At 42.4% G+C, this 23783-nt stretch overlaps 1 long non-coding RNA gene across 2 annotated transcripts in view; it reads right to left on the minus strand.

Annotated features, from left to right (window-relative positions):
* Positions 1–3632: 3632 nt before the first annotated feature.
* LOC311149070 overlaps positions 3633–23783 on the minus strand; it is a 55207-nt gene continuing 35056 nt past the window's right edge. The window contains exons 1-4 of one of the 2 annotated variants that reach the window (XR_014615000.1): positions 20823–20894; positions 6246–10972; positions 4893–4955; positions 3633–4666 (exon numbers count right to left, since the gene is read on the minus strand). This is a non-coding gene — a long non-coding RNA (uncharacterized lncRNA). Of the gene's footprint in view, positions 4667–4892; positions 4956–6245; positions 10973–20822; positions 20895–23783 lie in introns of those variants that run through there. The other variant, XR_014614999.1, reaches the window with a different exon arrangement.

Below are 23783 nucleotides of genomic sequence, written 5' to 3' on the forward strand. Positions count from 1 at the left end.
TGTAAGTCTTCACAAGGTTTTCACACACTGTTGCTGGTATTTTGGCCCATTCCTCCATGCAGATCTCCTCTAGAGCAGTGATGTTTTGGGGCTGTCGCTGGGCAACACGGACTTTCAAAGATTTTCTATGGGGTTGAGATCTGGAGACTGGCTAGGCCACTCCAGGACCTTGAAATGCTTCTTACGAAGCCACTCCTTCGTTGCCCGGGCGGTGTGTTTGGGATCATTGTCATGCTGAAAGACCCAGCCACGTTTCATCTTCAATGCCCTTGCTGATGGAAGGAGTTTTTCACTCAGAATCTCACGATACATGGCCCCATTCATTCTTTCCTTTACACGGATCAGTCGTCCTGGTCCCTTTGCAGAAAAACAGCCCCAAAGCATGATGTTTCGACCCCCATGCTTCACAGTAGGTATGGTGTTCTTTGGATGCAACTCAGCATTCTTTGTCCTCCAAACATGACGAGTTGAGTTTTTACCAAAAAGTTTTGGTTTCATCTGACCATATGACATTCTCCCAATCCCCTTCTGGATCATCCAAATGCACTCTAGCAAACTTCAGACGGGTTTGGACATGTACTGGCTTAAGCAGGGGGACACGTCTGGCACTGCAGGATTTGAGTCCCTGGCGGCGTAGTGTGTTACTGATGGTAGGCTTTGTTACTTTGGTCCTAGCTCTCTGCAGGTCATTCACTAGGTCCCCCCGTGTGGTTCTGGGATCTTGCGTGGAGCCCCAGATCGAGGGAGATTATCAGTGGTCTTGTATGTCTTCCATTTCCTAACAATTGCTCCCACAGTTGATTTCTTCAAACCAAGCTGCTTACCCATTGCAGATTCAGTCTTCCCAGCCTGGTGCAAGTCTACAATTTTATTTCTGTTGTCCTTTGACAGCTTTTTGGTCTTGGCCATAGTGGAGTTTGGAGTGTGACTGTTTGAGGTTGTGGACTGGTGTCTTTTATACTGATAACAAGTTCAAACAGGTGCCATTAATACAGGTAACGAGTGGAGGACAGAGGAGCCTATTAAAGAAGAAGTTACAGGTCTGTGAGAGCCAAAAATCTTGCTTGTTTGTAGGTGACCAAATACTTATTTTCCACCATAATTTGCAAATAAATTCATTAAAAATCCTACAAAGTGATTTTCTGGAATTTTTTTCCTCAATTTGTCTGTCATAGTTGACGTGTACCTATGATGAAAATTACAGGCCTCTCTCATCTTTTTAAGGGGGAGAACTTGCACAATTGGTGGCTGACTAAATACTTTTTTCCCCCACTGTATGTATATAATTTCTTGAGTCACGCCACCAATATAATGAGATAAGTGACAGAGGCCACATTTAGAGACACTCACGTAGCCCTTGTAAGTAAATAACATGTGACAATGAAATATGTTATTCATTCACCATTCACATAGAGAGGAGTAACTATGTACAGTGAGGGAAAAAAGTATTTGATCCCCTGCTGATTTTGTACGTTTGCCCACTGACAAAGAAATGATCAGTCTATAATTTTAATGGTAGGTTTATTTGAACAGTGAGAGACAGAATAACAACAACAAAATCCAGAAAAACACATGTCAAAAATTTTATAAATTGATTTGCATTTTAATGAGGGAAATAAGTATTTGACCTCCTCTCAATCAGAAAGATTTCTGGCTCCCAGGTGTCTTTCATACAGGTAACGAGCTGAGATTAGGAGCATACTCTTAAAGGGAGTGCTCCTAATCTCAGCTTGTTACCTGTATAAAAGACACCTGTCCACAGAAGCAATCAATCAATCAGATTCCAAACTCTCCACCATGGCCAAGACACAAGGCTGGAATGGGCTACAAGACCATCGCCAAGCAGCTTGGTAAGAAGGTGACAACAGTTGGTGCGATTATTCACAAATGGAAGAAACACAAAAGGACTGTCAATCTCCCTCGGCCTGGGGCTCCATGCAAGATCTCACCTCGTGGAGTTGCAATGATCATCAGAACGGTGAGGAATCAGCCCAGAACTACACGGGAGGATCTTGTCAATGATCTCAAGGCAGCTGGGTCCATAGTCACCAAGAAAACAATTGGTAACACACTACGCCGTGAAGGACTAAAATCCTGCAGCGCCCGCAAGGTCCCCCTGCTCAAGAAAGCACATATACAGGCCAGTCTCAAGTTTGCCAATGAACATCTGAATGATTCAGAGGAGAACTGGTTGAAAGTGTTGTCGTCAGATGAGACCAATATGGAGCTCTTTGGCATCAACTCAACTCGCCGTGTTTGGAGGAGGAGGAATGCTGCTTATAACCCCAAGAACACCACCCCCACCGTCAAACATGGAGGTGGAAACATTATGCTTTTGGGGGTGTTTTTCTGCTAAGGGGACAGGACAACTTCACCGCATCAAAGGGATGATGGACAGGGCCATGAACCGTCAAATCTTGGGTGAGAACCTCCTTCCCTCTGCCAGGGCATTGAAAATGAGTCGTGGATGGGTATTCCAGCATGACAATGACCCAAAACACACGGCCAAGGCAACAAAGGAGTGGCTCAAGAAGAGAATATTAAGGTCCTGGAGTGGCCTAGCCAGACGTACAAAATCAAACGTACAAAATCAGCAGGGGATCAACTACTTTTTTCCCTCACTGTATGTTGTATAAGCATGACTATGCATTTGTTTCTGTATAAAAGGAGACCTCCGAGTCAGGGAAAACAGGTGTTCTGCAGACCATCTCGGCTTTTGTTACTTCGTGTAATAAAGGTCTATCTTGATTCTACAAAAACTCTGGAAGAACTTTTGATTTTTAACAAGTATAGTGATAATTATCCACAACAGTTGGGCCAAAGTAACAATGTGTTCCATTCTTCTTCTATCAGTTCCCTCTCTGAGAGCAAAGTCACAGAACATCCTAGCACAATCAGGAAACATTTACATTACATTTACGTCATTTAGCAGACGCTCTTATCCAGACGACTAACAAATTGGAAACAACACGCTACATGTAGTCACGCATTTGCAGAGACACAGAGGACACTAAAATGTCCACTACATACTGTTCTACCCACTTTATGTAAATTATATACTGTATTCTGGCTCATGCTGTAGAAATACAGCTGTACACACATTTTCTATTAATATACTGTCTATACACACACCATTCACATACATAAACTGTATATTTATTTATATTCTGGACTCTGACCTTGCTCGTTCTGACCTTGCGCTTCTGATAAATCTTAATCCAAAAGTTAAAAAAGAACAAGAGATTATGTGTGTGTTATTGTATTGCTAGATATTGCTGCATTGTTGAAGCTAGAAACATAAGCGTTCTGGACATTCTGCAACAACCTCCACGTTCTGAGTGTCTGAACAAAGGTGGAGGTGTAAAATAAAGGTGTTGTTAAAGAGGCCATCAAAAAACATCCTAAGAATTCAAAGGGTCTCCTGTGAGAACAACTTTTGTTTGTATTCCAGAACAGCCCTGGGAGCCTAACCAACTGATGCCCAACAGTGTCACAGACTAGTGCTAATTGCTCTGGATTAGCATTCACACCTAACCAACAGACACGTTTGGCTGCGGCAACAGAATGTACCCAGCCTGCGAGTACCCTCTAAAATCAACAAGAATATACAAGAAGGATGCTCTAGACATGAATATCAATTTAAGTACGTAAAATATTTATTTAGAAACAAATAACAAAATAAACCAACATATTAAAGAAATAACACTAGGTTAAAAAAAATAGGTTACAAGTATACGGTAATGCACCAGGTGTGGTTACTAATCAGACACGTTTCCTGTCAGTGTTGATTGTTTTTTTCTGTCATACGTATAGCGTCAAATTTGAATCTATAACTACGAAGAACTATAAAAGCTTATATACTGAAATACAGAACCAGAATACAAAGGTCTAACTACTGCAATGCAACTTTGTTTAAGCTGGCTCAGTATCTTGAACTGTACAGTACTGCTCATCCTGTGGCAACAAAAGGAATCGATTTAAACTCCAGCAAAATAACTATTGATAATGTAACCATTGAAAAGGTATGAGATTGTAGAAAGTAAGAGTCAAGAGATGAAATTATGTAGCCTACAAATTCAAACAAACTGCAGTGAATTTGTCATAGTTCACATTCTGTGAAACATTCAAACAGTAAACATGAGGTTAGCATAAAATACAGTTTACCCCAAACTTAAAAAAAAAAAAAAAAATTGCCACCCAATGGCCCACAAAACTTTAGTTCATGTTTTTTAATGACAAAGTCTCGCAATGTTACCCGTCAGGCCTGAGGTAGAGGATACTGTCAGATATATTGGCTAAGTCATTTAAGAATATAAAATGATAACTACGATAAATAACTGTATTATGAACTGCCCAACCTTACCACAATAAGGTCAATTTCTGCATTTCTGCATTTTTTGTTATAAAAAAGGTAATCATAAACAAAAAACAGAAATTGTACACAGCCTATATTTCCATGGGAAACGTGTTACAAGAATCAGATTGTCAACAATCCTCACTCCACTCCTCCATTTCATAACAGGAGGGAATACAAACTAGTCTTGGGATAGCTGCTGGAATTTCCTCTGAAACTCCTGGAAGGCGGTGGAGGAAGACTTGGGGACTTTAGTGGTCGAAGAGGTGAGAGGACAATATCTCTTCTGAGGGCCAGCAGACCATGAACCTACTGGGAGTGTAATAGTTCATTTGTTACAATACATTTAACAATAAATAAATACAACAAAAACAGACATCCTAACATTTTACAGAAAATTAAGAGATCTGGAATGGCATAGATACAAAAAACACATTCCAGATACAAAAAACACTTTACATACAAATGACGTGCAATATAGGAAGCCACAATACATTCATTTTCCACATATGGTTGAATAGATAGCATGCGCTATTACCTTGGGATTTCTGGACTATTGTTTTAGGACTCTCAGTCGTTGCAGCAACAGGACCAGCCATTTCTTATGGGAAAAAGTGTTTCATTGTGAAAAGGGATAAATGTCTTATTACAGGTAACTGTTATTGGAGTAACCATAATTGGAGTAAGACTAGGGCTGGGCAATATGGCTCAAATATCGTATCACAATATTGTTCAAATTTATGGTATGACCGTATTTTATGTTTTTGAATAATACAAGTTCTAAATATTCAGGACCCTAGGGTGGCAACACATTAATTGATTTCAATGTGGCATTCTACATTAATTGTTTTATACTGTTCATTCCAACTTCAATAACGTAGGGCTGCATGATAGATATGGGCAAAGAAATCTAGGCCTACAGTAGTTTATTGGTGAACTGTTGAAATCATGGAAACATCATGATTACTGTAATTCAATAGTTGGTATATAGTGGGCATTACTTTAACACATTGTTATTTGACATGACAACAAATTAATAAGCCAGGGAGGAATTATTTTGACAGGACAGGAACCAGAGTGTTGGTCAGTGTTTCCTAGGGGACCTTATACAATTGTTACATTTTGTGTGTATTCTCTTACGTCATGTAGCTAACTAGCTATCTAGCAAATCATGCTTCACCTAAAGATGGGTTAGCTGAAAATGTCACGAAAATGATCTGCACGCTTCAAATGGGACAGAAGTCCGTGAGTTGTGATTCTGGATAGCCAGATAAATACCAACAATACAAGAAACTGTCATGTGGGGAATCGTAAGTGACTTGTTTCAGCTAGTTGTTTTGACCGATTTCATGTCAATGCTAATATGGCTAAAATTAGCTAGCAAGCTAACCAACAACTGTAACAATGTATTTGAGAGACAAATGCATTTGCACAATGAGCACTTATATTTTCAATAAACATTGAAGAAATATAGTTTACATGTCAACAACTAAACAACTGTTTTGCTACATAGTTGTGCACGGATCGGTTGTATTGCTAAACAAACAGCCAGTCGATTCCTCTCCGATTTAGAGACATACTGATGTAGGCCTACATCAGCAATGGTATCAGGCTGTATATTGGCTAGCTACATTTGCTCCGACTCTGATTACATTTGGATAGCTAGTTAGCCAGATAATTAGCGATTAGCATTAGTGGCTAACATGATTTATTGTGACACGCGCCAGAGTTGCATATCACATTTAACAAACCAAACACTGAAATACAGTTATAGAAGGTAAAGTTCAAACCCAAACCGGTCCTTGCATCAATACTGGTATACAGTAAAATATGCTATACCGCCCAGCCCTAAGTAAGACAGAGCAAGGATATCTGTTTTGGTATTACTTACCCTTCATTGAACCCGTCTGTGTCCGAGTGTCCATGGGTTCTTGCCCATCATTGAAGTTGAACGACTCTGGCAGCACACTGAACCTCAGAACACGGTTCTCCTCAAGAGGCAAAAGAGCAGGGTTCCTGATCTTATTTGTACTTTTTTCCACTGCATCAGGTTTGCTGGATGGCACTGCCTCAATCTTAGATTTCTTCAGTCTGAGTTTCAGGCCATTTAAGATTCTCTCTCTTTCAATGTGCCGAAAAGTCTGCTTGGCCCTTGCGGTTCTTTCTGGTGTGGCTCGTCTTTCAGAGGATAATGCACTACCATCTGTGTTGGTGGAGGCAACAGTATTTTTGACAACTTCAGCACAAACAATATTTGGAGCAAAGCCTCTTCGGTTTCGTAGTCTTGATGCTCTGCCTCTGGACTTTGTCTTCTTTGTCGGCACAAAACTGTTCTCCCACTCGTTGAAGATCCGTTGTCTGACTGGGCTTTCCACTGGAGGGCTGGTCTCGGACTTGACATTCACACTGAGGGTTATAGGAGGTGCTGGAGCTTTGTCTGCAAAAGGTCTGGGTCGAGAAGAATTATGGTCCTTGTGTTGGCCAGTTGCTACAGTCCCATTTGTCCTCTGGTGCGAGGAACCAAACAAGGCCAGAGTTACTATGCTGACCCTCGAAATCTTGGTCCTAATTCCAGGTTCTGCTGGCTTCTGGAGATTGGAAGAAGAGCGACCTTCAAAAGGCTGCAAAGATTTAGAAGTACTTGTATTGGGGGGCTCGAAATCATCATCATCATCATCATCTGTGTCAGTCAAGTTGACCTCAGGAACAAGTTGAAAGAAGGGAACCAAACCTTCCCTCATTTTCTTTCGCTTTCTTGGGACAGATAATTTTGAATGAGGACCTTCAACACATCTCTTGTGTCCAACCCCTTTTTGTTTAACCTTGCAGCTATGATTTCTTTTAGAAGATAGATGCTTGTGACATCTTTGTGCCAAGGGGAGTGATGTTAGGAAACTGATTTTCTCTGCTGGTTGGGGTAGCAGATTAGAAGTAGGAATGGTAACTGTAGGAATGACTTCACTACCCCTAGGGTTCCTTTCTTCCAAAGTGACACTAAGTGCTTGTACACATTCCATTTCTTTCTGTTGTGGCTGTACATTGTCCAACACTAGCTCGGACATTGGGGTGGACACTTTAAGAAAGTCTTCATAGCTCGAGAAGACATCTTCAATTTTAACTTCAACAATGTTTGGGCAGTTGATGGGCAGGCACAGTGATGGGGGTTTTGACAAAGGCAAGCTCTTCGCCCCATTAGTGTATGGGCGATCAGTCTCAGATTCACTATCACACAAGACAATAGTTTGGCATTCAATGCCTGTAGATTTCCATGATTGGGGATTCCCATTTTTACCAGGATTCCCTTCCCTCTTTCCTTCTGCTGTGCCATTTGATTTACACAAATGCAGGCTTTCCCTTTGTCCTGCATTTGTTGTGCTCGGTTCAACAGCCAAAGTTCCCTCGACAAACGCCTTCACATTCACAGTGGCCTTTGCCGAACCCAATTCAGTCTTGTACTGGCATTTGCAGGATGAAGAATTGGTGGACCCACTGAACAATGCCTTCCAACGTGAGAGGCAACAGTAATCATCTGATTGGACATCCCCTTCCTTTTCAAATTTTACCGCCGTCAACTTCACATCTATTCCCTCAGATGATTTATCCTCCACTGAGTAATCTTTCAACTCATTCAGCTCCACATCCATTGGCAATTCCAGCTGGTCTTCTCCTACTTTGTCTTGCAGTAGCTGGTCATTGAAAAACCGCATAGCCTCTTCTGGTGGCAGCACGTTGATCTCCAGGGAGGAAAATGGGTCACAAATAATTATGCTTTCACTTTCTCTCTTAACCGGTGAGGGGGGCTGTGTAGAGCTGTGTACCAAACTTGACCCTTGAATTTCTTTAGGATCAGAGGGTGCTGGTCTCTCCGTCTGAATCACCTCAGTCTGCATGTCACTGGCAGAGTCTGCAGATTTTTCATCTTCAGTACAAATCAGTTTTGGTTGTTCAGCTCCTCTTTGAAGAGTCTGTTGGTCATACCTTAGTGACCAAGGGAATCCAAACTCCCTGTCTATGTCATCAAGCTGCTTATTGGTGTTCAACCATGAGGACTCTTGCCCCGGGACCTCGGGGTAAACAGAATCATGTTTAAGAATGACACATTTCTCTTCAACTTGAGCCCAGTTTTTGCACCTGACTTGTGAAAAGATGACAGACTGTGATGCCATATCTTTGCCACACACAGATCGAACCTCTCGCATTATATTCTGTAAAATATCAGATCTTGCAGCATACATAAGCTTCTGCCCATCTCCATCCCAATAGAGGTTTAGTAGTTTGCTTTCAACCGGTGTCTCAGAGCATTTTGGATGTTGCACAGTGTCTACCAACTCCTTCAATTTACCAAGTGTCCATTTGATTACAGGAACTGAGGACAATTCAAAAATGTCCTCATCTGAAACTACTTTTTCATTTGTTTCCTCACTCAATTGGTTAACATTCACATGAGTGTTCATTTCTGTGTCAGCTAACTCTTTTCTCTGAGTGGCTTGACATTCCAAATTAGATAATGGTTGAGAATCCACTTTCTCTACATGTATGCAGTTTGATAGTGACCGTTCAGATTCAAAACATGAATATGTCTTGGCCATTTCAACATCAGACGTTTCTGAATCCTGAGTCGGTGTTTTTTCAGCGCTCGATTCTAATGTAGCTTCTGGTCTGACCTTGGGGACCTCTTGTCCAGATTCATTTGTCAAAGAAGCAGATACAGTAAGGGTTGTTTGGGCTTGTGATGATTCTTCCCTATGGTCGCTCACATTTTCACCACCAGTTGAGAACGATATACCTTGGGTAGTCAAGGGAATTCTATCAGCCACGTTGAGAGGTGTGTTTGTCTGCATACACTTCGATAGTGGTTGTACAACTGCGATGGCCTTCTGCACCGTAAGAACAGAGGGGGCATTACTTGCAGATGATCCTTGCAGGACCAGAGCACTTTCATTAGGTTTATCTCCAATCAAAATAACATTTTCTGCTCTAAATCCATTTCCACTTTTGTCCTCTGTTACCGTTACGTAATAGCCCTGTCTTATGGGGTATGACGGAGGCACACACTCACAGTTTTGCTGGCCTGAAAACTGCATACCATGATTTGGCACAGATGAAGATGGTCCAGTGTTGGATATCAGAACATAGGTGTTTTTTGGCTTGTTACGTAGGGTATGGGCTGACCCTTGGTTTGGTGCGTGTTGCAGAGAATGTGCTCCTGCCCCAACCACATGTCCCGTCTTGTTCAGCACGGGTCCATGGGATTGCTGGCCTGGGAATGGTGGAGGAGCGGAGGAGCGGGTGTGCTGGACTGACGACTGTATACTATTGTTTGGCACAGATGAAGATGGTCCAGTGTTGGTTACCCGAACATAGGTGCCGTCTGCCTTGTAATGTAGGGTAGATGCGCTTTTGATATGGGGCCTAGGATATGGGACATGGTGTGCATTATTTTCAATGGCCCCTGCCTGACTGTTCATATTTGCACAATTTGACGCAAGTCTGTTCTGTTGTGGTGGGATGGTAAGGCCTGCAGGGCGATATCTTGGAACATTATTAAGAGAAGGGTTATGCATAACATTGTATTGAGGATTCTGCCTAATGTTATGCATTGGCATTGACTGCCCCACTGTAGCATTTGGTACATTGACCCGATTGTTGCTGTCCGTGAGAGGTTGACAGGGATACATTTGACTCTGGTTTGATGGGCCAGTTTGGACAGGTGCGCCATGTTGAACCCTGTTCATCTCAGTCCTGCCGTTATTGTTTTGATTTTGAATGAAATACAACAGTGGTATATATGCTGTGGGAGACAGTGGAGATGGTTTTGATGGCACGCTACTTGTCTCCTGTACACTTTGCAAAGAGTTTGGTGTTTGTGGATACCCCTGATGAGGAGCTTGAACTGCCATCCTACTTGAATCTTGTCCACTCACTACAGTCCATTGATGATTGACATGATTGGGACTCCTACCCATTGCAAGAACAGTAGAGGTACCACTGGAGGCCCCCTCTTGTCTGCCAAGTACCAGCTGCTGACTGCCACTTGCTGGGCTTTGGAGATACATACAATTTGTATTCAGTGGTGCATTAATATCAGAGGGGCAGTGAATGGTTACACCCTGACCATCCTTTACCAAACTCTGTGGATTGTTATTATTAACACCCAAAGACCCATGTCCCTGCTGGAAAGTGGGTTGAGATGCATCGTTAACCCTTCCGGGCAGGGTGTGATGGTTTCCACTTCGTGATGTAACACATGTTGATTGTGCAGCCGCATTGCTAGTAAAGAGTGATGTCAAAAGGGGACTAGTGGCTATTAGGTCCTGCTCTTTTGTGGGTGCCTGTTGATTCTGGGTCTGTCCACTCCAGTAACCTCCACCGGTTACTTGACTGCTGTGTGGTAGGCATTGACCACCTTGTGTATACGCCACAGCTGGTCTTACCGGCCCATATTGATGAGAATAGCTGCTCGGATTCGCACTCATCTGACCACTGGTGACTTGGGGACTTGAGAATTGTCCAGTGATTGATTGATCCGGTCCACTTTGGGGCCAGGTAGAGGTCTGCATTCTCCTTGGCTTCTCAGTCTCACCTTCTGCCCTGTGGTATGGCAGAATGTAACCTTTTCTGAAATGAAAAACCAGGATTAGCCCAACAAATGCACAGTAACAAATTTAGCTTGTATCCAATGGTAAAAATCTAGGGTAATCAAAAAAAGTGTTAAACAAATCAAAATATATTTTATATTTGAGATTCTTCAAATAGCCACCCTTGAAATATTCCGGATTGACTGACCTTTATGCCTTAAAGTAATAATGGACTGTAATTTCTCTTTGCTTATTTGAGATGTTGTTGCCATAATATGGACATGGTCTTTTACCAAATAGGGCTATCTTCTGTATACCACCCCTACCTTGTCACAACACAACTGATTGGCTCAAACGCATTAAGGTCTTAACTTTTAAGAAGGCACACCTGTTAATTGAAATGCATTCCAGGTGACTACCTCATGAAGCTGGTTGAGAGAATGCCAAGAGTGTGCAAAGCTGTCATCAAGGCAAAGGGTGGCAATTTGAAGAATCTCAAATATAAAATATATTTTATTTGTTTAACAGTTTTTTGATTACTACATGATTCCATGTGTTAATTCATAGTTTTGATGTCTTCACTATTATTCTACAATGTAGAAAATAGTTTTAAAAAATAAAGAAAAACCCTGGAATGACTAGGTGTGTCCAAACTTTTGACTGGTACTGTAAGTATTAAGAAACTGAGCTCAGGTGCATGCTGTTTCCATTGATCATCCTTGAGACGTTTCTACAACTTGATTGGAATCCACCTGTGGTAAATTCAATTGATTGGACATGATTAGCAAAGGCACACACCTGTCTATATAAAGGTCCCACAGTTGACAGTCAATGTCAGAGCAAAAACCAAGCCATGAGGTCGAAGGAATTGTCTGTAGAGCTCCGAGACAGGATTGTGTCGAGGCACAGATCTTGGGAAGGGTACCAAAATATTTCTACAGCATTGAAGGTCACCAAGAACACAGTGGCCTCCATCATTCTTAAAATGCAATAAGTTTGGAACCACCAAGACTCTTCCTAGAGCTGGCCGCCAGGCCAAACTGAGCAATCGGGGTAGAAGGGCCTTGGTCAGGGAGGTGACATATTTGGGTATTTTTGGAGCATTTGTTCATGATTTATAGGAGCATTTGTTCATGTTTTTTTGTCCCCCGTACTGCACAACGAGGATGAGGAAGTGAATAGCTGGTTGGCGTAAGTTTCTCAAAAACAAGTGAAATCGCAAAAAATAAATCTCCTTTATGGGTGAAAACGTCATGGAGTAGGCCATTCAAGGAGTTGATCTGATGGTGCCCTCTGATGTCGTCGGCCTCCCTCCTTGCTTAAGTTGCAATAGAAAACAAAAAGAGGAAAGGCTGACCACATGTTATAAATGTAATTATACTTGTGACATTGTTACGTACAAGGACACCCCATGACATTTGAAATACTTAATTTAACAAAACTTCTGAATGTAGTTTTTATTACTGTGCGTTGAGCTATTGCTGCACATTTAGCCCAGGTGCACACCTAACGGAGGTTCCACAAGACCTGACACAGATCAATGCAATACACTTACCAGAAAAATGTACAACAGAACCTTATTGTAACATAATCAGTTCCATCTTTCACTGTTGCTCTTAGCAAAAAAAAAAAAACCTACAGGAGAAAAGGAGCCCGTCCGATGTTTACCTCATGTGCATTTGCGGCATTCTGATTGGTCAAGAGTATTATACATTCTTTGGAACTTGGGATATCGAAATAGTGAAATTATGTCAAATGCCCATCCCTATTTATCACTATGATAGGCCAGTAGCATCAACCATAGTCCATTGTTTTCCATCAGTCAGTGAGTGCGGTTACATGCACACAAGTGTGATTATTGTGGATAGTCAGATTAATATAATAGCTTGATGAAAACTTTTACATGCTTTGCAAGAAGAACAATACATGCTTTGCAAGAAGAACGATGTCTCTAATAATCCTGTTTACAAAGACATCTGAAAATCAGGCTACCTGATGGCACTCTGAAAATGCAGAAAATCGGCAATCAAAATAAACGTTCTAGCACAGCTTAAATGTTAGTTTTGGGAAGCATTTGAGTTCAGACAAAGTTTGTATGTGAAAACTACTTCTAAGACGCATACATTCAGTTGTTCCAAACACACTTCATTCACGCTAAAGAGGGAGGCTTGCTTGGCTGGTGCTAGCACATGCGCAGATCAAATACACAGCTGGAACGCAGATTAAGGTGTTTACGTTAGGGATGCACATTTGTCCATTTTGCTGCCGACTAACTGACCCTCATTAACCGGTCAACAAACAGGGAAACTTTTTCCAAACAGTAAAATGACGAGACCAACAGAAAATACTATGAGAGCTTTCTTTTGTATTTTACACCCCTTTTTCTCCCCAATTTCGATCTTGTCTCATCACTGCAACTCCCCAACGGGCTCGGGAGAGGTGAAGGTGGAGTCATGCGTCCTCCGAAACATGACCTGCCTAACCGCGCTCCTTAACAGCCGCCAGCTTCACCCGGAAGCCATCCGCACCAATGTGTCGGAGGAAACACAGTTCAACTGGCAACCGGGGGCAGCATGCAGGCACCCGGCCCGCCACAGCACGATGGGCACGATGGGCCAACTGTGCACCGTCCTATGGGACTTCCGGCCACGGCTGGTTGTGGCACAGCCCGGGAATGAACCCGGTCTGCAGTAACGCCTCTAGCACGGAAAACACAGTTCTAAACAATGCACTTAATGCGAGCGGTTCCATTTGTGACAGAGATGAAAATCTCAGTTAGAAACTTAGAAAGAGGGGTAATCAAACAGCAACTACTATGATGGGTTGCTACTATGACTAGGATTGTGCCTTTGGCTTCTGGACACCGAAATAAAGTTGATATGAAAACCAATAGAAAAGGAGAAAAATGTCTATCAAATATTTGTCTCCACATTTCTATGGCTGAATTTTCGCAAGGCTAGTTTTAAGCAAGGTAAGATATGCTTAATTATTTGAAATAAAGTAAAATGTTCAGCTTTCAAACAATTATACAGCCTCAAGCTCACATTGCAAAGTGGTGGGTATTTATACACTGCTCAAAAAAATAAAGGGAACACTTAAACAACACAATGTAAATCCAAGTCAATCACACTTCTGTGAAATCAAACTGTCCACTTAGGAAGCAACACTGATTGACAATAAATTTCACATGCTGTTGTGCAAATGGAATAGACAACAGGTGGACATTATATGCAATTAGCAAGACACCCCCAATAAAGGACTGGTTTTGCAGGTGGTGACCACAGACCACTTCTCAGTTCCTATGCTTCCTGGCTGATGTTTTGGTCACTTTTGAATGCTGGCGGTGCTTTCACTCTAGTGGTAGCATGAGACGGAGTCTACAACCCACACAAGTGGCTCAGGTAGTGCAGCTCATCCAGGATGGCACATCAATGCGAGCTGTGGCAAGAAGGTTTGCTGTGTCTGTCAGCGTAGTGTCCAGAGCATGGAGGCGCTACCAGGAGACGGGCCAGTACATCAGGAGACGTGGAGGAGGCCGTAGGAGGGCAACAACCCAGCAGCAGGACTGCTACCTCTGCCTTTGTGCAAGGGGGAGCAGGAGGAGCACTGCCAGAGCCCTGCAAAATGACCTTCAGCAGGCCACAAATGTGCATGCGTCTGCTCAAACGGTCAGAAGCAGACTCCATGAGGGTGGTATGAGGGCCCGACGTGGCATTTCTTTGGGGGGCCTGACTGCCATTAGGTACCGAGATGAGATCCTCAGACACCTTGTGAGACCATATGCTGGTGTGGTTGGCCCTGGGTTCCTCCTAATGCAAGACAATGCTAGACCTCATGTGGCTGGAGTGTGTCAGCAGTTCCTGCAAGAGGAAGGCATTGATGCTATGGACTGGCCCGCCCGTTCCCCAGACCTGAATCCAATTGAGCACATCTGGGACATCATGTCTCGCTCCATCCACCAACGCCACGTTGCACCACAGACTGTCCAGGAGTTGGCGGATGCTTTAGTCCAGGTCTGGGAGGAGATCCCTCAGGAGACCATCCGCCACCTCATCAGGAGCATGCCCAGGCGTTGTAGGGAGGTCATACAGGCACGTGGAGGCCACACACACTACTGAGCCTCATTTTGACTTGTTTTAAGGACATTACATCAAAGTTGGATCAGCCTGTAGTGTGGTTTTCCACTTTAATTTTGAGGGTTACTCCAAACATCCAGACCTCCATGGGTTGATAAATTTGATTTCCATTGATAATTTGTGTGTGATTTTGTTGTCAGCACATTCAACTATGTAAAGAAAAAAGTATTTAATGAGATTATTTCATTCATTCAGATCTAGGATGTGTTATTTTAGTGTTCCCTTTATTTTTTTGAGCAGTGTATTTATTAAGGAACCCCATTAGCTGCTGCCTTGGCACCTCGGTGCATTCAGCATGTCAACACTTCTTACAAAAACAAGTAATGATGAAGTCAATCTCTCCTCCACTTTGAGCCATGAGATATTTACATGCATATTATTAATGTTAGCTCTCTGTGTACATTTAAGGGCCAGCCGTGCTACCCTGTTCTGAGCCAAAAAATTCTAAGCAGTTTAGTCACCTCAACTTGCTCAGTTTCCACATTATTTATTACAAGATTTAGTTTAGGTTTATGGTTTAGTGCAGGGGTGTCAAACTCATTTTAGCTCAGGGGCCACATGGAGGAAAATCTATTCCCAAGTGGGCCGGACCGGAAAAATCATGGTATATATAACTTAAAAACAACAACTTCAGATTGTTTTCTTTGTTTTAATACGATCAACATACAACATAAAGCTGGAGCCTGAGGACAGTGTGTCCAAAATAGTACAAGCACAACATCACTATTAATCATAAAACACGTCAAGTTTATTTGAAAATTCTAAAGAAAAAGAACACACAAACACACAATGCCTCAGTGATTAACAGAACTGTTTCACAGATCACAGAACTATATCAGGGTGTCATTTCTCAGGCAGAAATGTAGATAAAAATAATGAAATCCTGTTCCCCAAACAAGTGCAAGAACCACAGAGTCAAGAATAGGTTAAATATACAAATAAAATAAAATCAATTAAAAACAATAGCACATAAAAACATATAAACATTAATCTGAAAGCATTGCTCAAACTCCCGTAACAGTCCCGTTATTTTATCTTTGAACCGCTTCATGTCTGCCACATGTTGGGTCGCGCACACATTTTTCAGACAGGGGAAGTGAGCTGCATCACCACCGGCAAGTTGCGTCTCCCACAATGACAGCTTAAACTTGAAAGAACGTATGCTCTCATAATACTGCGTGACAACTTTGTTGCGCCCTTGCAGCTGTTTGTTCAAGTTATTCAGTTGCTCTGTAACATCCACCATAAATGCAAGGTCCTGCATCCATTCTGCGGAATGAAATTCTAACACTGGTTTGCCCTTTTCTTCCATGAACTGTTCAATTTCTTCTCGTAAATCAAAGAAACGCCTCAGCACAGCACCGCGGCTTAACCATCTTACCTCAGTGTGGTATGGCAGGCCATAGATGTGGTCTTTCTCTCTGAGAAGGCTGTCAAACTGACGGTGATTCAGGCTTCTGGATCGGATGAAATTAACAGTTTGGATGACCACCTTCATGACGTTATCCATCTTTAATGACTTGCAACACAAAGCCTCCTGGTGCAAAATACAGTGAAAAGTCAAAAAATCACGTCCTCCATTTGCAGATTGCACTTTCTCTCTGAACTTTGTCACAACGCCTGCTTTTTTCCCCGATCATTGAGGGCGCACCATCTGTAGCCAGGCTGACAGCGCGGGACCAGTCCACTCCGACCCTGTCCAGCGCGCCGACGAGTGCGGTAAAAATATCAGCTGCTGTCGTTGTATCTGTCATCGGCACCAACTCCACGAACTCCTCGGTGACGGTCAATGTGTCATCAACTCCGCGGATGAAAATGGCCAGTTGTGCAACATCTGTAATGTCCGTGCTTTCATCAATTGCAACCGAAAACGCAATAAATGACTTTACTTTTTGCTTCAACTGGCTGTCCAAATCCACTGAAAGATCGGAAATCCTGTCTGCAACTGTGTTTCTTGTCAGGCTGATATTTGCAAAAGCCTGCCGCTTTTCAGGGCACACAATCTCCGCTGCCTTCATCATGCATGTTTTTACAAATTCACCCTCACTAAATGGTTTTGAAGCCACTGCGATTTCATTAGCAACGAGGTAGCTAGCTTTCACTGCAGCGTCACTGATGTCTCGGCTGTGAGTAAACACAGACTGCTGTTTCTTCAGACCCGCCAACAGTTCATTCACCTTCTCTCATCTCCGCTGTCCTTGAAAGTTGTCATATTTGTCGGCATGAAGACTCACATAGTGGCGACAAAGGTTATATTCTTTCAGCACTGCAACATGCTCTGAACACACCAAACATACAGCTTTCCCATTCAATTCAGTGAATAAATAGGATGACCATTTTTCATGGAACACTCTGCGTCCACTTTTCTCTTTTTTGACAGAGACATATTGGGGCAATGAGGGTGCCAAAGCACATAATGTTAAAAGTAGAAGCCTTAATAAATATCGCGGGCAAAACAAAGTAGCTCATTGGCTGCACGTGCTTGACCTACTTGCTCTGCCCCGGTATAAACAGTTTGCTTGCTTAACACAATTGCTATTGCGCCATTCAGTGGACGCAATTGGAACAACAGTTTATTTTATAGAAAAATTATTGCAGCTCATTTTTATACTTAAAAAAAGAAAAAGAAAAAAAAAAAAGAAATTGTTGTAAATCATCTCGCGGGCCGGATTAAACCCGTTTGCGGGCCTGATCCGGCCCGCGGGCCGGACGTTTGACACCCCTGGTTTAGTGAATGATTTGTCCCAAATACAATGTTTTTAGTTTTTGAAATACTTAGGACTAACTTATTCGCTGTAGTAGCTGGCATGTATAGTGTTGAGTCATCTGCATACATAGCCACACTGACTTTACTCAAGGCCAGTGGCATGTCACTAGTAAAGATTGAAAAAAGTAAGGGGCCTAGACAGCTGCCCTGGGGAATTCCTGATTCTACCTGGATGACGCGCTGATAGTCAACGGTAGGCAGGCTATAGCCTATGCATCCAACGGGAGGCACGCTTTACGTGCTGAGATTGAGAAATAAAAATAGCTACTTTTTTTTTATCGTGGTCACCAAAGTTAACACCCGATTGAATTTTAATTGTTATTTGTTGCGCAATGACTTGGATTACAAAAGCAGGTTTCACTCCAGTAGCCTACAAGCTTTTTGAGGAGCTACTCTCGCGCTGTCTGACAGGTGGTAGGCTATTCCACTCCTCAAACAAGGCTCTGTACGCTGTGCTAACGACTAACGGAAATACACAGGCGCAAATTTAATCCCACAGAAATTATGCAAATTAACCGATAGACCAGTCAAATTTATTTTTTGCAGCTACCCGATTAACGGTTAACAGTTAATATCCCTAGTTTTCACGTCTTTATAATTAGAAAGATTGCTCAGAAAACCAGGTGTTTTAATCGGAGTACGCTTACTTCAATTTTGAACTTACACCGATTAAGATAATCAGAGTAAGGTATTTATAACTATTGCATAATCTGCCTACTACCAAAGTCAATTTAATATCAAATTATTAGTGTGCATGTAAACATACTCAGTGAGTCATTCATGCTGTGTTATCAGATCAGTCCCTCGTATCTAATAAACGTAGGTTAGCTGTCGTAGGTCAGTGGTTTTCAAACCTCTCCTCGGGGACCCCAGACAGCCCTGAACTACAGGTAGTGTTGTGGAAATACTTCTCAAAAGATATCTCTCAGACACCGGAGCTTGTGAATACAAAGTAACAAGCCCAGCTGGTCCATTGAGCAACTGCCCATCCTAACTCTGAGCTCTCCTTTTATACAGTTTCATCCTTACACAACATACATAGTCACACCTCTTTATGTAAATAGTTGACATCTTTTAGTTCCATGCCACTATGGTTTCCAAAGTCCAATTGATTTCTCTCTAGGAGGGGTTTCCCCTCCCCTTTGCCTCTTATCACAGTTATTGGTGGCGTGACCAGGACACTTGCCCAAAAAATAATATACATACATACGTTAAAGGATAATTACATAGTGTGTTGATTATATTTACTATCCAGGCATGCATCTGGATTACAAAGTGTCAATCATGCTTATTCTGTTTTTCCCTTATCATTTCATAACATATGTACTGGAAAATTACCCATAATCCCCATAATTTGTGGCACACACAAATCCTAACATCTCCACATAGGCCAGAATATCGTAAGAAATGTAAGTACAGTTGATAAATGAGGCCCCAGGCTTTGTGTTCAGCTCCGCCCTTATGAAAAATTATTGCAGTCAGACTGCAGTATAACTGCAGGACACTGCAGTATAACTACAGTATGCTGCAAATACTGCATCCAAAACAACCGTTTTGCAGTGTAACTGCAGTTAGAGTGCAGTATAACTGCAGTACACTGCAGTTATTCTGCAATCACTGCGTCCAAAGTGTGGGGATCTATTTTCTTATAACTAGATGTGGTGCCTAGCTTAGAAAGAATACATTAATGATTAAACATAATAGGTTTGTGCTGTACTGACATAGATTGGTCAACATAACAAGCTGTGATTAATGTGAGGAACCATTAGGGGGTAGGCCGAGACAGACTTGTGTCTCACATACACACACTGCCTCTTTGTTAGACCGCTCAAGGACGTGTACTGCAAAAGTGCTGACTCTCTGGACAAGTTGCAAAACAATTGAACACATGGCAACAGTGAAGCGCCAAGGGGCTGGGACCAGCCTGTGCGCCAACGATAGGCTGAGTAAGTCTAAACCACGCTCAGTCTCTACTCTGATAGGCCAGCAGGGAGCGGGAACTATCTCTGTCAGAGTATTTAGGGAAGAACTTATAACAATGGATCAGTTCTCTGAGTGCACTGCGTGGTATTTCAGTGGACCCGTATATACGAACATCATATTTACCATTGAAGTGTTTTGCATTAATTAAAATACTAGTCTATTTTAGAAGACGTGTATTGACCTCTTTTTGTTCCCAATACCGGATTTGAATTGACGAAACTTATCAAAAGTCGACTGCAGTTAAGGCACTTCTACTGCAGTTTATAAACTGCAATCTTTTTTGTAAGGGCACGACTACATCATTCACGCAAGGGATATATCCTACTTTAATGTAAATTATGAAAGGCTTACCTTGTACCTATGTTTGTCCTCTGTAGTTTTGTGCCTTTCTTTGTTTGCTGAAATCACGACTTTTTCAATAAATGTTAATAAAATACAACTGACTGTTTGCTCATTTCTGTTTCTCGAAGATGGCAACTCAGCGAAAATGCGCAGGATCAATAAGTATTTGGAGATCTAGGTCTGTCGTCAGAGATTCAATTCGTGCCGAATTGACTAATTCAAGGTCATGTTTTTTAAGTATTGACCTTGGGCGAATCGATTTAGTCGGAGATCAATTCCACAAAGCCTGTTCTCTGCTCAACTCAGTTGATGGAGTTCATCAGAAAACTTCCTTCAAGATGGAGTTGATTTTAGTCAGCTACACCGGACCACCCTGTGTCACGTGTGTATCAAGTTAAATAAAGCTACGGGTTGTCTATCTACACTAGTCTGAGTTGCTTTGGAATTCGAAAAAGTATTACAAATCACAATATCAGGCAAGATCATTTAGTAAAATAATGAATACTTTCCTCATTTTCAGTCAGCCAAATAGACACTGCCTTACAAAATTGCCTTGCTTTAGTCAGAAAAATCAAGCTGTAGGCTGAAATTATCTGCTGTCCAGCTATGTGCTTCATGTTAGTAAGAGAGGCCTACAATTATATTTAAAAAAGGGTACTTACAGATTATTCTAAAGAGACATTGTCCGTTAAAACCCGTAATCCTCAAATTGCTAATTTGCCTCCAGCTTCAGCATCCACACCAACAACGTTTGCTACGGTCACTTTTTCTGAGGTGCATTAATTTCGCTTGAACGTTTGCTACGTTGCGGAACTGTTTGTATTAAACAACACTTCTTCTTGTTCTTGTTCTTCTTCTTCATTGGGGTTTATCAGCGGTTGGCATCCAACGTTATGGTGCCTTACCGCCACTTACTGTACTGGAGAATGGGCCAGAGACACGGATAATCTAAATCCTACCTGCCAGCGTTGCTCTCAAAAAATATAACAAAATATTTGGGACTATATCTAATGAAGTTCTACTCAATATACTCTTTAAACTAATTTCCTGTATCCCCTTCTCCCTCATACTAGATCTCATCCTCTCTATTTCCCTCTGATACTGCCCACAATGTAGCAATACATGCTCCATGGTCTCTGTTTCCTGACAATAATCACACTTTCCTGTTGGATGCTTTCCTATCACATTTAATGTCTTATTCAACTGGCTGTGTCCTACCCTTAATCTTGTAAAAATAGCCTCCTCTCTTCTGTCCCTTCTTGCCGTCCTCCCCTCCCTGACTTTCCTCTGTACCTGAAATAAATGCCTTCCCTTATTATTTATATACCACTGATCCTGCCATCTCTGCACCATCACTGTATATACAGTGGGGAGAACAAGTATTTGATACACTGACGATTTTGCAGATTTTCCTACTTACAAAGCATGTAGAGGTCTGTAATTTGTATCATAGGTACACTTCAACTGTGAGAGACGGAATCTAAAACAAAAATCCGAAAATCACATTGTATGATTTTTAAGTAATTAATTTGCATTTTATTGCATGACATAAGTATTTGATACATCAGAAAAGCAGAACTTAATATTTGGTACAGAAACCTTTGTTTGCAATTACAGAGATCATACGTTTCCTGTAGGTCTTGACCAGGTTTGCACACACTGCAGCAGGGATTTTGGCCCACTCCTCCATACAGACCTTCTCCAGATCCTTCAGGTTTCGGGGCTGTCGCTGGGCAATACGGACTTTCAGCTCCCTCCAAAGATTTTCTATTGGGTTCAGGTCTGGAGACTGGCTAGGCCACTCCAGGACCTTGAGATGCTTCTTACGGAGCCACTCCTTAGTTGCCCTGGCTGTGTGTTTCAGGTCGTTGTCATGCTGGAAAACCCAGCCACGACCCATCTTCAATGCTCTTACTGAGGGAAGGAGGTTGTTGGTCAAGATCTCGCGATACATGGCCCCATCCATCCTCCCCTCAATACGGTGCAGTCGTCCTGCCCCTTTGCAGAAAAGCATCCCCAAATAATGATGTTTCCACCTACATGCTTCACGGTTGGGATGGTGTTCTTGGGGTTGTACTCATCCTTCTTCTTCCTCCAAACACGGCGAGTGGAGTTTAGACCAAAAAGCTATATTTTTGTCTCATCAGACCACATGACCTTCTCCCATTCCTCCTCTGGATCATCCAGATGGTCATTGGCAAACTTCAGACGGACCTGGACATGCGCTGGCTTGAGTAGGGGGACCTTGCGTGCGCTGCAGGATTTTAATCCATGACGGCGTAGTGTGTTACTAATGGTTTTCTTTGAGACTGTGGTCCCAGCTCTCTTCAGGTCATTGACCAGGTCCTGCCGTGTAGTTCTGGGCTGATCCCTCACCTTCCTCATGATCATTGATGCCCCACGAGGTGAGATCTTGCAAGGAGCCCCAGACCGAGGGTGATTGACCGTCATCTTGAACTTCTTCCATTTTCTAATCATTGCGCCAACAGTTGTTGCCTTCTCACCAAGCTGCTTGCCTATTGTCCTGTAGCCCATCCCAGCATTGTGCAGGTCTACAATTTTATCTCTGATGTCCTTACACAGCTCTCTGGTCTTGGCCATTGTGGAGAGGTTGGAGTCTGTTTGATTGAGTGTGTGGACAGTTGTCTTTTATACAGGTAACGAGTTCAAACAGGTGCAGTTAATACAGGTAATGAGTGGAGAACAGGAGGGATTCTTAAAGAAAAACGAACAGGTCTGTGAGAGCCGGAATTCTTACTGGTTGTTAGGTGATCAAATACTTATGTCATGCAATAAAATGCAAATTAATTACTTAAAAATCATACAATGTGATTTTCTGGATTTTTGTTTTAGATTCCGTCTCTCACAGTTGAAGTATACCTATGATACAAATTACAGACCTCTACATGCTTTGTAAGTAGGAAAACCTGCAAAATCGGCAGTATATCAAATAGTTGTTCTCCTCACTGTATCAGTCTTCTTGTCTCTGCCTTGCTCATTGACACTTGAACATCAACATCCCCACTACTAAGTGCTTGTTTAGCCTGTTCATCTACTGCCTCGTTCCCCTCCACCCCCACATGGGCTGGGACCCAAGTAAATCTTATCTGAATACCCATCTGTTTAATCCTGCCATGGGTTTGTAGCACCTCATAAAGCAGGTCTTGTCTGCTACGTGAGCTAAAGGACTGGAGACTCATTAACACTGCACATGAATCAGAGCAAATAACTACTCTGTCTTGTTTGACTTCCTCCAGCCACTGCAAGGCCAACAGTATGGCCATCAGCTCCGCCGTATATACAGCCAGATGATCTGTAATACGTTTCCTGACTTCCACCACACACTCCTGCACTACAAATGCTGACCCGGTATGTCCGGTCCTTGGATCTTTTGAACCATCTGTGTAAATGGCCACAAAATCCTGATACACAGTTTCCAGACTTCTCTTAAAGAAATCAGATGGATCAACACCCTCCCTATCTTTCTGTAGTCTCTCCAACACTTCTAGATCAACTACTGGAGACGGGAGTAGCCATGGTGGATTTACAGGAATAACTACCGTTAGACTAAACTCCCTTCCATTCAGTCCCATCTCCTTCACCTGGGTATTACCCACCGACCC

This window comes from Coregonus lavaretus (assembly GCF_964263955.1).
Source record: "Coregonus lavaretus genome assembly, chromosome: 21".
NCBI lineage: Eukaryota > Metazoa > Chordata > Actinopteri > Salmoniformes > Salmonidae > Coregonus > Coregonus lavaretus.